Source organism: Triticum dicoccoides, chromosome 4B, assembly GCF_002162155.2.
Source record: "Triticum dicoccoides isolate Atlit2015 ecotype Zavitan chromosome 4B, WEW_v2.0, whole genome shotgun sequence".
Classification (NCBI taxonomy): Eukaryota; Viridiplantae; Streptophyta; class Magnoliopsida; order Poales; family Poaceae; genus Triticum; species Triticum dicoccoides.
Window position 1 is genome coordinate 5,830,416 of NC_041387.1, and position 16,653 is coordinate 5,847,068.

Consider the following 16,653-nt stretch of genomic DNA (forward strand, 5'->3'; position numbering starts at 1 on the left):
TTTTTGCCCAGTGCACTCCACGTGTTGTAGAGTTGCCTATGCTCTCTGCAGACTAGTCATGTCACCAGCGTCTACTAATACTCTGTAAAGCTTCTCGGTCATTCCTTCTGTAATGTTTGCCTTGGACACATTGGCTCCTTTTGTGCAGTTCAACTAAAATCAAAGTCGGAATAAAACCAAGCTTTAATTTTGATATCCCTGTAAGCAACAATAGGTATAAGGGAAACAATTACTGAGAAATAACGGTTGATGACTTGTACTCCCAGAAAAAAATCATCTACTGATCTACCTTATCTTAATGGGAAACAAAGCAGGAGAGTAGCAATTCTCCATCAATGTGATTTATTCATATTGACTGAGACATTATCTTAACAATTCCTTGTTTCAACATGTATAAAGAATGACAAAGCAGAAAAGTACGATTCCTAAAACAATGCGACACATTCATTTTAACACAGATGTTATCTTAACAATATCTTGGTTGAACATGTAGAAAGAACTACAAAGTAGGAAAGTATCATTCCTAAAACAATGCGACTGATTCGTTTTAACATAGGCAAAAAAGGAATCAATTACTGGCCAATAAAGGAGGATGAAACATGCGGCCACAAAAATGGTAATCCCGCCAATCGCTAACAAGTGTTGCAGTTTTGAACTAAGATTCAGTAGTTAATTAATTCTGAGAGTGGCATTGCTTAATTTTACCAGCAGCATTAGATTAACAAAAAGAATAAGCAGTTCCAGGGGAGAGTGGGCGCAACAACAACATGTGCTTCCATCTACTTATAAAGGGGGTGAGGCAGAGTTTTGTTGTAACAAAGAAACAAGCATGATGTCTGGGTTGGAACAATTTCTGCTCACTTAATGGTAAAAGACAATAGTTCAATAGCTTCAATTCAAAATTTATCTAAAACAGTATCAATACAAGTAGCACAACATCTCAAAGCACACTGCATCATCATGTGGATGAAAGTCGGTACTAACCTTTCTTTACCATGATTTTAAACAGCTCAAGAGGAAGACTGGACACATATCCCAACACATATGTGAAATCTCGATCTCCTTTTGTGCAGTTCCACCAAAATGTAGCAAAGTCGCCGGTGTGATATTCAAGTTGAACTGCAGAAAACACTCTTAAAACATAAGTGTTTCGCATAGCGAAGCAAAATATCGCAATAGCAAAAAGTTGAATAGATATTCCTTTTTAAACAGAGGCAAAAAAGGAATCAATTACTGACTAATAAAGGAGGATGAAACATGCGGCCACAAAAATGGTAATCCCGCCAATCCCTAACAAGTGCTGCAGTTTTAAAATAAGATTCAGTAGTTAATTCGGAGAGTGGCATTGCTTAATTTTACCAGCGACATTAGATTAACGAAAAGCGTAAAGAGTTCCAGGGGAGAGTGGGGGCAACAACAATATGTGCTTCCATCTACTTATAAAGGAGATGATGCAGAGTTTGTTGTAACAAAGCAACAAGCATCATGTATGGGTTGGTCCCATTTTTGTTCACTACTTAATGGGAAAAGACAGCAATACAATAGCTTCAATTCAACATTTATTTAAAACAGTACGAATACAAGTAGCACAACATCTCGAAGCACACTGCACAATCATGTGGATGAAGGCATGTACTGACCTTTCATGAGACCACGATCATAAAATACGAATCTACCAACACGAATAGGAAATCCAATCTCGTTTTGTGCAGTTGCACCGAAATCAAGCAAAGTGTTTCGCGTGGCGAAGAAAAATGTCGCAATAGCAACAAGTTGAATAGATATCCCTGTTTAAACAGAGGCAAAAAAGGAATCAATTACTGGCTAATAAAGGAGGATGAAACATGTGGCCACAAAAATGGTAATCCCGCCAATCCCTAACAAGTGTTGTAGTTCTGAAATAAGATTCAGTAGTTAATTCTGAAAGTGGCATTGCTTAATTTTACCAGCGGCATTAGATTAATAAAAAGCATAATCAGTTCTAGGGGAGAGTGGGAGCAACAACACCATGTGCTTCCATCTACTTATAAAGGGGGTGATGCAGAGTTTGTTGTAACAAAGCAACAAGCACCATGTCTGGGTTGGTACCATTTTTGTTCACTACTTAATGGGAAAAGAGAGTAATACAATAGCTTCAATTCAACATTTATGTAAAACAGTACCAATACAAGATCATGTGGATGAAGAAAAGTACCAACCTATCATGACGCACACAAGATCACCTACGAATCTGGCAACACGAATAGGAAATCCAATCTCGTTCTGTGCAGTTGCACTGAAATCAAGCAAAGTGTTTCACGTAGCGAACCAAAATGTTGAAATAGCAACAAGTTGAATAGATACCCCTATTTTAACAGAGGCAAAAAAGAAAACAATTACTTGCTGATAAAGGACGATGAAACAAACGGTGACAGAAAGAAGCATCTAACTTATCTTGATGGAAAACAAAGGAGGGTAGTAGCATTTCTAAAATGGTTGCATTGATTCATATTAACAGAGACATTCTCTTAAAACAACATTCATTAAAAATGTAATTTACTTTTAACAGTGGCAATGCTTCAATTTTCTGGCGGCATTCTTAGATTAACAACAGCAAAATAGCTGTATGGGACATGCCAACACCATGTGTGTCCACACGTATAAATGGGTGATGTAGAGTATGTAGCCAAGCAGCATATCTGCGTTTGTCCCATATTTTTTCTCTTTGAACCTTTTTCCTATGTGAGGGCAGCAAATCTAGTTCTACACAAACTACCCAACCCCCAAGTTTCTTTCCCTTTTCAACAAAGAGATCGGTTCCTTATAGATGTGTGTACTGGGTTACCCCCTTTTTCCCTTTTTGACCAATAAAGCGGCTGGATAGCCAGTCTATACTACTCTTCGTCCCTCCTTTCCTCATTGAACCACGTCCTAGATTCATGCTCCAGCCCAGCGCACCCTTCTTTCCTCTTTGAACCAAGACCTAGATTCGACTACAGAACGAAAAAGATCCACATGCAGCTAGAGCAATGACGGTTTCAAAGAAACTTATACCTTAAGGTCGTCGGGATGTCGCAAGGCGTGCGGAGGGAGGCTGGATCTGCCCACACTACGTACGACAGCAAGGAAGAAGGGGTCGGTGGCCCTCCCGCACAGGCTCTGGGTGAAAGAGAACTGCGGAGCCGGCAGTGGATTGCCTCCCTCGCCGAAGGAAATAGAGTGAACGCTGCACCTCCTCCCCTTCCCGGTGCGATAGGATCCGGATGCCTCCTTCACCAGCTGTGAGGGGGAAAGAGAGACAAGAGGCCAACGCAGTCTTGTTTAGATCTGGTGAAGAGAGGGTGAGAGACTGTGAATATAGCAAACACAACGCTGAGCCTCCAGCGTGTATATATATATGTAGTGCGACGAGAGTGTGGAGAGTGCAAACCCTAGCGAACAAGCACAGAGGCTCCAGCTTATATATATATATACTATTGTAGTACGGACTGAGCTCCGGAGCCTTAACTGCACCTGCTTTTGGCTGTATGACAGGTGAGCCAGTCACATTTTGGGCCCACCTATCATAAACCCAAAGGCAGGTGTACTAAAGTCAATGAAGCTGCTTCCATATAGTACTCGTGTATACAACTAATATATAGTGGAGTGGTTTTCTTATTCTCTCCATAACAATCATTTTAAATTGTGTAAGTATGAAACGAAACTCTTTATTTAACGCACAGTGAAGAAAACTACTACTACTTCCGATGAACTAACGATCCACGCGTCCTGGCCGCACTTCCTGTCCTTCACGTGCGGTACACTACCCTCCCTTAAGTGAACAACCACACATGCGCCAAATTATCGGAAACGTGTGAGAGTGTGTACAAATAAAGAATTTTAATTTCAATTATCAAAAAGGTTTGACAGTATGTACAGTTTTCCCTCTCTAATAATTATGGTTTGTTGTGTTGGCCTAAACTTGGTCAAACTTTACAAAGTTTGACTTCAGTCAAATCTAATATGCGGAGTAAATAAAAATGGAGGGCTACTACGTCCATACGGGGTTTTAGTCCACACCATATTTTAAATCAAAGTTAATAGCTGGACAAATAATATTACAGGGGCGCTGGAGACAAAGTTGTGAGAAGGCTTAGAAATCAATACAAAAGTTATGCTCTTAGTACCAACGTCAATCCTTCTTCGAGGAAACACTTGGTTCATAGCCAATTGTGTGATAAAATTGCACCAACGTGAAAGACGACTGCGTCTCCAACGCAACCAAGGTGAAGTGACGAAGGATATCATCTTTGTGCATAACAAGCAAAGAGCACTGATGGAAGACAGCTTGTTTTTCATTGAAAATCGATCAGCTTCACCAGCCGACGCAACCATTAGGCGCAACCATCAGCATCGATAGGTCATCGTGGTGATGCATCATCCATTTGGCATCAAGTTTGGGTGAGGCACCTATGAAGTTCGACAAATCCTCATCGTGGTCTGTTTCTTATCAGTAATAAAGCTCGAGGAAGGAAGAACCATGTGGCAGAGGACAGTGAGGCAGAACAACAATGGCCATCCAATTTTGTGCAGTTCCACTAAAATTGAGGAAGACATGCCCGGGTATGGAGATACGCATCGCTGTTTCCGAAAATATAAAAAAGGCATATAGTGTTGTTACTTTGTTTTACAAGATTAACAACGACATCTCAATTGCCCATAAGAATTAACGAAAAGTACACCAACAAACAGAAGCATCATGATTATCCTGATGGGAACTAAACCAGCATACTCAAGAAAAAAAGCATTTCTTCATTTAACCAGTGATAGTATTAGATTAGCAGCAGCAATAGGAGCATATGGACAATGACCGCACAACCACCATGTACTTTTTGTCGAAACAACATGTATACCTCCACCGAGGCATAAATCAGGACAACCTTTCGAGTGGCGTTTCCACTATAATAGTAGGTGATGTTGGACCAGCCGACGAACCCTAGCTACTATACATGGGGAGCTGGGGAGTAGTCGCATAGAAGAAAACCCGCATGCAGCGACCTGGGGAGCTGGACCAGTACAAGAAGTTATACCTCAGGTGGGCGAGATGTCGTTTAGGCGGCCGGGCGGGACCTGCCCACACGACGGCAGCGAACAAGGACGCGGAGGACCTTCGTCCGCGCCAGTGCCGGCTCCGAGAGGACGGTGCGCATCGGCTTCCTCCATCGCCGACGGCGACAACATCAACACTGCACCTCCTCACCTCCTGCAGCGGACGGGATTCAACCGGATCTGTGACCAAAGGTGAGGAGAGAGATAGAGTGGACACTGTCATCTTGTTTTTATATGGAGAGGGTGAGAGAGCGAGATGCGAGAAACTCTATCAAACAAGAGGCTATAATGGAGTTAAAAAATCATCTCCATAGCAGTGGTTTTAAATAGAATACGCGAGTTTCCGGAAAAAAGAAACGAAAACTGGCGGACAATTTTTTAACTTACCAAGAAAGAAAACTCGATCAAAAACACGGCCCCGCTTCCAGGTCGCGAGAGTCATCACGCACACACACATAGACATAGACATGCATATCTGAGTTTACGTAAAATTCCATTTCCATCTCCATCTCCATCTCCAATCATATTTGTCCAACTAGCACATTATTTACGTTGTTAATTATATACGCAGCAATATTTACATAAAACATCTCTTGTTTGCGGGCGTTCGGACCGCTGCCATGGCCGGTCCTGACTAACCCGAACCCTCTTCATCACCCACGTGTGCTTTCCGCCCGAAACGATCAGTGCTGCATTCATGCCCGGCCAGAGCGGACGCGACCTCTCACTGGCGCCGGCATTGAAGCGGCACGCCGGTCGAGAGAGCGTCTCCCGCGCCGCTTCCTTGTGCACGCGACTACTCCGCGTTCAGAGGTCGCAATAGCCGGCCACAACATGCATGTAAAAAGTTCTTGGGAGTCCATGCTACAGCTAGTTGTCCTCCCCCAACACATCAATCTCTTCCAGTAGTGCTAGTACTCCATGGCGCGATCCATCGAAAAGCAGGCAGAAAAGTTATCGTATACTCGGTTTGCGGTGAGTGGCATGCCGAGCGACTGTGTGGGGTCGAGCCGTGGAGGAGGGTGAGACACGAACACGACAAACGTGATTTAAATGTTGGTTTTGCTCGATGGCGCGATCCAACGAAACAAAACGTTGGTTTTTCTCTGTTTCCATTTTTTCTCTGGAAAAATGGAAACTTTCCACTCCATTTTCAATCCTATTACAAGGTTGCCCCGTTACAACATTCCATCAAGTACAAAGGAAAACTAACACGCATGCTAATGCATCTCAATGATTCATAGATCATAGCCAATATTTACTTCACAACTAAATACAAAATTTGTGAGAGCGTGTACGAAAGAAAAACTATTGATGGGGTCACTACAACTTAAACTCTAAATCCTAAACAGGATTTAATTTCCTGTCCAGGTAGAACCTGTCGAAGGGAAGATGGCTGGCACCCTCGGATCATACGATGCTTTTATGCAGTTCCACTAAAATCGAGCTTAGCATCCCTGATGGCAAAGATATTTAAGAAGTGTGATTAGAATAATAGTACTGGCACTAGTTCTTGAGACATAAACTCATCACAAGTAGAAGCCGGTAGAAGTAGAGAAAGATCGACATGGAGATGGAGCTACGTGGGGAGCTGCGGCAGTGGAGCAAGCCGGCTCCAAAAGGAAGATGGACTACCTGGGACGTCGGGCTGTAGCTAGAAGGGCGGTTGGGACGCGGCATCGGCCCATACCGCGGTGACCCCCGATTGGGACGCACCGACTATGGGTTTTCTCCCGCGTCAATGTCGACCGCATCTACGTAGAACATTGTTCCCTTCCCCCAGCTGCGGGATCAGGCCGGATATGTAACCAGCGTTGTGGCCACCGTCGTTCTATGCTTGTGAAGAGAGCAACCTAAGGAAGCAGGCTTCTAGCTCTAGGCTCCTTCTAGTGTATATATAGTGGTTTTATTTTTCTCTCCATATCAACCATTTTATATTGCGTACGTGTCATTGAAGAGTGAAATGATGGTTGCTTCTTCAGACTAACTTACTGTGTGATTTGACTGCTCCTTAGTGGCCCCTACACGTACTCCCCATACGTGTATGCAACAGTCACACGTACACATGGACACAAAAGCCCGCGCGACGCCCTAATGCATGCATGTCCGAGCACACGACGGAACACACACGGTCATGCTCAAGTGCTCAACCTACACGTGCATGCACACACATACTCAGTCAGGGTGATCTAGTGACCGTATAAACACCAGAAAATATATATATTGAGCGCAATGAGCGAATTATGAAGTCCACTAACCGTATTTTTACAAATATACAGTGATAGACAGTGTATTTATCTCGTTTGAAATTAAGCCATATTAACCGGAGAGGAGGCAGGATGGAGTAGCATTACTTTGCTGTGTCCCGTCAACTTGCCGAACAAGGAGAAGCTTGCAGGATAGGAGAAGCTTCCGCACGGTGGCTCGCATGACAAGGAGAAACTTTTGACTAATGTAAGCTTTCCATCGCTTAGGCGGTGGACGTGCAACAGTTAATTCGGGGTCATATTGCCAGAAGCATACACTATACTAGTACTATTATTGTTCGACTTTCCGAAGAGGCAAAAAGCCAAGTGCAAAGTTTACTAGTACTACTAGTACAACTACTATAGTCTATAGAGGTATGTACTATACTAGTACTAGGAACCGGATGGAGGAGCGTCTGCACTCTTATTATAATTTTAAAATATGATAAAGCAATCTTCAAGACATTTGGTTCTATTCGAGGGTTCTCGCATGTGATAATGGAAGTTGATTGCATGGAACACTTGCCACAATTGTCGCTTAATTATGGCTCATATCCTCTTACAAATAGGATCGCTCGGTAATATTTCCTCTTTTTTTTGTTATTGAGCATGTAAACAGGTCAGCAAACCTTGCAGCACATCTTTGTGTGAACCGTGCTTGCTGCACTTTGAATGTGGCCGAGAGCTGGCTTGATGAAGCACCTCGCTTCCTACTTCTTTTTTTGCGGGGTACCTCGCTTCCTAGTGACTAGTGTCTTGGCTGATCGTCCTAAGAATGCTTATATATGAATAAAGCTCTCTCATTTACCCGAAAAAAGATTAAGCCATATTAACCGGAAAGGAGGGAGTATGGACTAGCACTACTTTTTGGTGTGTTCCGTCAACTCGCAGAACGAGGAGAAGCTTGCCGGACAAGGTGAAGCTCGCTTACACCTTTTGACTAATGCAACCTACTCTCACGCAGGCGGTGGACATGCATCAGTCCATTCTGTGTCAGATTGTCAGAGGCATACACTATAGTACCCAACATGCGGAGTACCATCATTGTTCGACTTCATGAAGAGGCGAAGAGCCAAGCGCAAGGTTTAGTAGTACGAGTAGTACTACTAGTAGAACCACATGGTGGAGCGTCTATACTCTTTTTTTTAATCTCTGATAAAGTACACGTTTATTCCGGAGAAGGGCAGAAAACGGCAGCCCAACATGTAATGATGATATCGGTCAACCAACCATGCTCGAATATATTTTGGCCTCCGTGCGAGCCCATCTGTGTGTTCCCGCTCCTCGTCTCTCTCAACGAACGGCGGGTTGGCCATTTTGCCATCAATTGAGATCGGTTTGCTCACACTCCTGTCCCACATGTCAGTGATATGCCAAGAGGAGGTGCGTTGACCGACTGGCCATACGCGTACTTGGTTTTGCACCTTCATACTACTCCTCCATCCGTCACAGTTTACAGGGCGCGCTTCATTATGATGCATTTCTCTCAATGCATTTCCACCACCAGAGAGACTTTAGACGCGTTTGGTTTAATGCTCAATTAATTAGAGCATGGTAACCGCAATCAAGTCCATAATTTTCTCTCGATGTAGTACTACGGAGTGGAGTAAGTGCATGCATGTGTGTTCCCGGGGTGGAAGCACTGCATGCATGTGTGTACGCATTATTTCCTCTAGTAATAGACGCCGTTCTATAACTACCAATGCTATTTTTCAGGCCGATCGCTAGTCATCTTGGTCCCATAGATTTTTTTTCTTTTTTCTGAAGCGTGTTCTATAAACAGTTCAAAGAAGAGTGTATTGATGGTTGCTTCTTCCGAGCAACTTACAGTGGGAAAGGTGGGGCTTATGATTTGACTACTCATTACTCACTATTAATGTGGCGCAACGACTGGGCTGAGTCTTCCATGCGGTTGTGCACTACCCCCTCGGTTCTTAAATATACTCTGGAGTATTTGTCTTTCTAGAGATTTCAATGAGTGACTACTCAAATATTTGTCTTTTTAGAGATTCAAATGTACTCCTCCCTCCGTCACAGTTTACAGGGCGCGCTTCATTATGATGCATTTCTCTCAATGCATTTCCACCACCAGAGAGACTTTAGAAAACTTTGGTTTAATGCTCAATTAATTAGGGCATAGTAACCGCAATCAAGTCCTCAATTTTCTCTCGATGTACTACTATGGAGTGGAGTAAGTGCATGCATGTGTGTACCCGGTGTGGAAGCACTACATGCATGTGTGTACGCATTATTTCCTCTAATAATAGACGCCATGCTATAATTACCAATGCTATTTTTCAGGGCGATCGCTAGTCGCCTTGGTCCCACATATTTTTATTTTTTCTGAAGCACGCTCTATAAACAGTGAAGAATGGAGTAGTCTGTGCGGATTCAAAGAAGAGCGTATTTTTGGTTGCTTCTTCCAAGCAACTTACAGTGGGAAAGGTGGGGCTTATGATTTGACTGCTCATTACTCACTATTAATACAGCACAACGACCAGGCTGAGTCTCCCATGCGGTTGTGCACTACCCCCTCGGTTCTTAAATATACTCCGGAGTATTTGTCTTTCTAGAGATTTCAACGAGTGACTAATCAAATATTTGTCTTTTTAGAGATTCAAATGGACAACTATATACGGATATATAGAGACATACTCTAGAAAGACAAATAGAGCATTTAGGAATGGAGGGAGTACACATACGAAGCAAAATGAGTGAATCTACACTCTAAAATATGCCCATTTGAAATTTGTAAAAAGACAAATATTTAGGAACGAAGGAGTATAATTTTGTGCATGGCACATGGACCTGGATGCTGAAGAGGCTTCTGGCAATGCTATCAAGCTTCTAGCATTTGTTTACTTAATTGACGTACTATACAAATAATTTTCCAGCGACATGAAATTGTACAATGGTGTGAACTTTCAGATTTTGTTTCGTGTGTCTTGCCATCAATGCTCTTTCGGAAACAATAAAAAACTAACTTCCTTGCTAATGCATCTCAATTATTAGTAGATCAGAGCCAATATTTACATCACAACTGAAGACAAAGTAGTGAGAAGGTGTTAAATTAAAATTGATCCATGCTTTCATTGGCAGCAATGTCCCCCCAGCTCTGTCTAAATCAACAAGGCATGTTGGGAAAAAAGTAGCCGTCTAGAGCATGCAACATTCCGATCATTTTGTGCAGTTCCTCTAAAATAGAGCTGAGCGTCCCTATTCCAAAGATATTAAGTGTTATTATGATAATAGAGGACTGCTGATGAAACAATAAACACACAAATAGAAGCCGGTCACCTTTGCAGTCTCTCTTAAGACTAACTAGTTGGAGAAGATTAGGCTCGGAGTTGGATAAGGAGGATAGAGCAAAACCAATCTCCCTTTGTGCAGTCGCCCTGAAATGTAGAGATGTTGCCCATGTGACATTTTAGTACAACTGAACAAAACACTCTTAATAAAAAAGTAATTTGTGCAGTTCACCAAAAGGTCGAAATAGCAACGAGGTGAAATGGATAACCCAGTTTGCAAAAAAGAGGTAGAAAGGAAACTGAAAGCACAATTGCTCCCTAGGTGGTTTTGGTAATTAATGTCAACATATCTCTTGTTGGACTAACACTTTTATCTAGTATTTTTCAAATAAGTTCAACAGTGGAGTGGCATGGACTAAAGGATGTGGGAACTCCTTCAAGATGCTAAGGACAAAGAATTGGCTAAAGCTTAAAGCTCAAGACTCTTCATTTTTCATTTTAGTGATCCAAGATCACATTGAGTCTATAGGAAAAGCCAATACTATCAAGGAGGGATGAGGTGTTGCTTAATGAGCCTCTTGCTTCATGTGCTTAGTGATATGCTCCAAAACCCTCAGCTACTTTCTCACATCCACAAATGACCTAATCCCAAAGCCAAAATCGGCCGTACCGATTCGTTCTATCCGGCGCCACCGAGTTTGGATGTCTTAACCACTGCCACAAACCCTAGGAAAATCGGTCTTACCGATAGGGATCTCGGTCTCACCGAGATGGGATTGTAATCTCTCTGTGTATGTCCATTACCAAAATCGGTCTCACTGAATTTGTGTAATCGGTACTACCGAGATTACAATGCAAACTCTCTGGTTAACTTATAACCAAAATCGGTCCCGCCGAGTTTGAGTAATCGGTCCCACCGAGTTTTCCTGACCAACTCTCTGGTTAGCTAATTACCAAAATCGGTCTTACCGAGTTTGTGTAATCGGTCTCACCGAGATTAAGTTATGCCCTAACCCTAACCATATCGGTCTCACCGAGTTGCGTTTCGGTCCCACCGAAAATCATTAACGGTCACTAGGTTTACTAAATCGGTCCGACCGAGTGTGTTGAATCGGTCCCACCGAGTTTGGTAAATTGTGTGTAACGGTTAGATTTTGTGTGGAGGCTATATATACCCCTCCGCCTCCTCTTCATTCGTGGAGAGAGCCATCAGAACAAGCCTACACTTCCAGCATCCTATTTCTGAGAGAGAACTACCTACTCATGTGTTGAGGCCAAGATATTCCATTCCTACTATATGAATCTTGATCTCTAGCCTTCCCTAAGTTGCTTTCCAGTGAAATCTTCTTTCCACCAGATCCAAATCCTATGAGAGAGAGTTGGGTGTTGGGGACACTATCATTTGAAGCACAAGAGCAAGGAGTTCATCATCAACGCACCATTTGTTACTTCTTGGAGAGTGGTGTTTCCTAGATTGGCTAGGTGTCACTTGGGAGCCTCCGACAAGATTGTGGAGTTGACCAAGGAGTTTGTAAGGGCAAGGAGATCGCCTACTTCGTGAAGATCTACCGCTAGTGAGGCAAGTCCTTCGTGGGCGACGGCCATGGTGGGATAGACAAGGTTGCTTCTTTGTGGACCCTTCTTGGGTGGAGCCCTCCGTGGACTCGCACAACCGTTACCCTTCGTAGGTTGAAGTCTCCATCAACATGGATGTACAATAGCACCACCTATCGGAACCACGCCAAAAACATCCGTGTCTCCAACTGCGTTTGAATCCTCCAAAACCCTTCCCTTTACATTCTTGCAAGTTGCATGCTTTATTTTCCGCTACTCATATACTCTTTGCATGCTTGCTTGCTATGTGTTGTGAATGTTAAACTTGTGCCTAAACTCCACTTAAACTTAAATATGTTAAAAACTGCAACTTTGGTACTTAGTGTCTAATCACCCCCCCCTCTAGACACCTCTTCTCAAGGTCCTACAAGTGGCATCAGAGCATTGGTCTCCATTGCCTTGGTTTAATCACCATTGGAGGAAGATGGATGAGTCTACTTTGGGGAGTCTTAGACATAGAGTGCCTATTCTTGATGGAGAGTATTTTCATGAGTGGAAAAATGAGATGCTTGTAATTTTCAATCAATATCATTTGAACAAGTACATTTCTAGCCCTTGTGCACCTTATGTTGATCCTATGCATCCTACCCTTGATGAATCTATTGACATGATTAGGAATCTTAGAACTGTTAATCTTATCACTAGAGGCTTGCCTAGAAACTTGATTATAAAACTGCATACTCTTGAGTGTGCCTACACTATATGGAAATTTCTTGAGGAACGATTTCCTGATTATTCTTTGAAAAATCTTGATGAAATTCTCCATAAGTCTATTGCCTTGAGTAAGATGAATACTAGTGATCCTATGTTTGGTGATCGTTTATTTGAACTTACTAATCTTATGCGTGCCAAAGGAAATGTTAGTATTATTAGTGATATTATTTCCGAAGCTATAAAAATTCATAGACAAGATCATTGTAAAACTCACTCTAACGAATCACCCTCTCTAGGACTTGATCCACCACATGACGATGTTGAACATGGATACTATGATGAGGATGATGATGATGACTTTGATCTTGATGATGCAATGAGACACTTTGGTCTTATGGCAAATCTTCGGGGATATATGTCAGGAGGAAAGGAATGGGTCCTTGATAGTGGATGTACCGATCACATGACTGGAGATAAAGACATGTTTCGTGAGCTTGCTGATAATGATAGTCCTCGAAAGTATGTCACTTTCGGTGACAACTCAAAGGGTAAGGTGGTTGGCCTCGGTAAGGTGGCCATCACACATGATAGCTCCATACAAAATGTCATGCTCGTTGAATCTCTTGGATACAACTTACTTTCAGTATCTAGACTTGCTGACTTTGGTTTCAATGTCTTATTTACTGAAGTTGATTGCCAAGTGTTTCGTCGAGACAATCATAAAATGGTCTTTACCGGTATACATAGAGGTGATCTTTACATTGTTGATTTCACTAAAAAGGCCCAACCTAAAACTTGCTTCATTGCTAAATCCTCAAAAGGTTGGTTATGGCATAGACGACTAGGTCACGTTGGCATGAGAAACCTTGACAAGCTTATTAAAGGAAATCATATCCTTGGAGTTAATGATGTCATATTTGATAAGGATAGACTTTGCAGTGCTTGTCAAGCAGGTAAACAGGTTGGAGGAAGGCATCCCGCGAAGAACATCATCACCAGAAGGAGGCCACATGAGCTACTTCACATGGATCTCTTTGGTCCCAACTCTTACAAGAGTCTCGGTGGAAATTCTTTTGGTCTAGTTATAGTTGATGATTTTTCAAGATTTACCTGGGTGTTCTTTCTCGATGATAAATCGCAGGTCCAAAAGATCTTCAAGAACTTCGCTAGGAAGGCCCAAAATCAATTTGAAGTGAAGATCAAGAAGGTTCACAGCGACAATGGAACGGAGTTCAAGAACGCAAAGGTGGACACCTTTCTTGACTTAGAAGGGATTTCACACGAGTTCTCGGCTACATACACACCTCAACAAAATGGAGTTGTTGAGAGGAAGAACCGGACGCTCATCGAAATGGCAAGAACGATGCTTCATGAGTACAAGACGCCGAAGCACTTTTGGCTAGAAGCGGTTGAGACAGCTTGTCATGCAACAAATTGCTTGTATCTTCACAAGCTACTCGGCAAGACGGCATACGAGCTCCTCACCGGTAACAAACCCCAAGTTGGATACTTTCGAGTATTCGGCTCAAAGTGCTACATTCTTGATAAGCATCATCGTTCTAAATTTGCTTCTAAGTCTCATGAAGGTTCCCTACTAGGTTATGGCTCAAACTCTCACACATACCGTGTCTACAACAATTTCACCCGAAAGGTTGAAGAGACGATAGATGTGAAGTTTGATGAATCTAACGGCTAGCAAGTAGAGCAATTGCCAATTGATGTAGGAGACAAAGATCCTTCGGAAGCAATCCAAGACTTGTCTATTGGCAGGGTTCGTCCAACGAAGGTGAAGGAGAGTACCTCGTCCGTCCAAGTGGAAGCTTGTACTTCACGACAAGGTGAACCAAGAGTTGATACGGAAGCATCCACAAGTGGGACACACCAAGATGAAGAAAACGAGGAAGTGCATCAAGAACGTCAACAACCTCCTTCTCCACCACGACAAGAGAACGACAACGCCAACAATGAAGAAGAAGAAGAAGATGAAGAAGGAGTTCAACCAAGATCCAAGCAAAAGCTTTCACGAGTTCGAGCAAGAATTGCTAAAGACCATCCCGTCGAGCAAATCTACAATGATATTTGAACCGGGAGAATCACTCGCTCTAAAACTCGGTTAGCTAACTTTTGTGAAAACTATTCTTTCATCTCTAGCATTGAACCTATGAAGGTCGAAGAAGCATTGGAAGATCCGGATTGGATAAATGCTATGCATGAAGAGCTACACAACTTTGAGAGAAACCAAGTTTGGACATTGGTGGAGAAGCCCGACAACAACCACAACATCATCGGTACCAAATGGGTTTTTCGCAACAAGCAAGATGAAGATGGACAAGTTGTTCGCAACAAAGCACGTCTCGTCGCCCAAGGCTACACACAATTTGAAGGTATGGACTATGGTGAGACTTATGCTCCCGTTGCTAGACTTGAGTCTATTCGCATCTTACTTGCCTATGCTAATCACCAAGATATCACATTGTACCAAATGGACATTAAAAGTGCTTTTCTAAATGGTGAAATAGAGGAGGAAGTTTATGTTAAACAACCTCCCGGCTTTGTCAATCCTAAGAAACCAAATCATGTTTACAAACTTCACAAAGCTCTTTATGGTCTTAAACAATCTCCTACAGCTTGGTACAAATGCTTAACTAAGTTTCTTATTGGAAAAGGATTTGAAATTGGGAAAATTGATTCTACTCTTTTTACTAAAAGGGTTAATGGAGAACTATTTGTATGCCAAATTTATGTTGATGATATCATATTTGGATCGACTAACCCTCATTTTAGTGAGAAGTTTGGAAAGCTGATGTCAGAGAGGTTTGAGATGTCAATGATGAGTGAACTCAAATTCTTTCTTGGGTTGCAAATAAAGCAAACTAAGGAAGGTACTTTTGTCTCTCAAAGGAAGTACACTAAGGACTTATTCAAGAAGTTCAATATGCAAGAATGCAAAGGTATGTCTACACCCATGCCTACTAGTGGACATCTTGATTTGACCAAAGATGGTGAACCGGTTGATAAAAAGGTTTATCGCTCTATGATTGGTTCATTGTTATACCTATGTGCTTCACATCCCGATATTATGCTAAGTGTGTGCAAGATATCAAGCTGCTCCTAAAGAATGTCATCTTAAGGCTGTGAAAAGGATAGTGAGATACTTAATACATACACCAAATTTTGGCATTTGGTATCCTAAGAGGGCCTCTTTCGATCTTGTTGGCTACTCTGACTCAGACTATGCCGGAGACAAGGTTGATAGAAAGTCCACTTCGGGTACTTGTCAATTTCTTGGTAGATCTCTTGTGTCTTGGTCCTCCAAGAAACAAAACTCGGTATCCTTATCTACCGCCGAAGCGGAGTACATTGCCGCTGGTTCATGTTGTGCTCAATTACTTTGGATGACCCAAACTCTTAAAGATTATGGGATATATGTGAGACATGTTCCATTGCTTTGTGACAATGAAAGTGCTATAAAAATTGGACATAATCCTGTGCAACATTCTCAAACTAAGCATATTGAAGTTCGTCATCATTTCATTCGAGATCATGTTGCTAAGGGTGACATTGATCTTAAGCATGTTCGCACCGAAAAGCAATTAGCGGATATATTCACTAAACCTCTTGATGAGAAAGTGTTTTGCAGGTTGAGAGGAGAATTGAACATCATAGATGCTTCAAACTTGGATTAAAACTCCATTGGATACATGCAAGACATGAGCTTATGACTAATCCTTGATATTTCTCTTATGATGAAAATCTTATGTCATGGATATATTTTCATCTTGCATGTTATCTAACCCATGTAGGTACTTGGTTGAATCAAATTC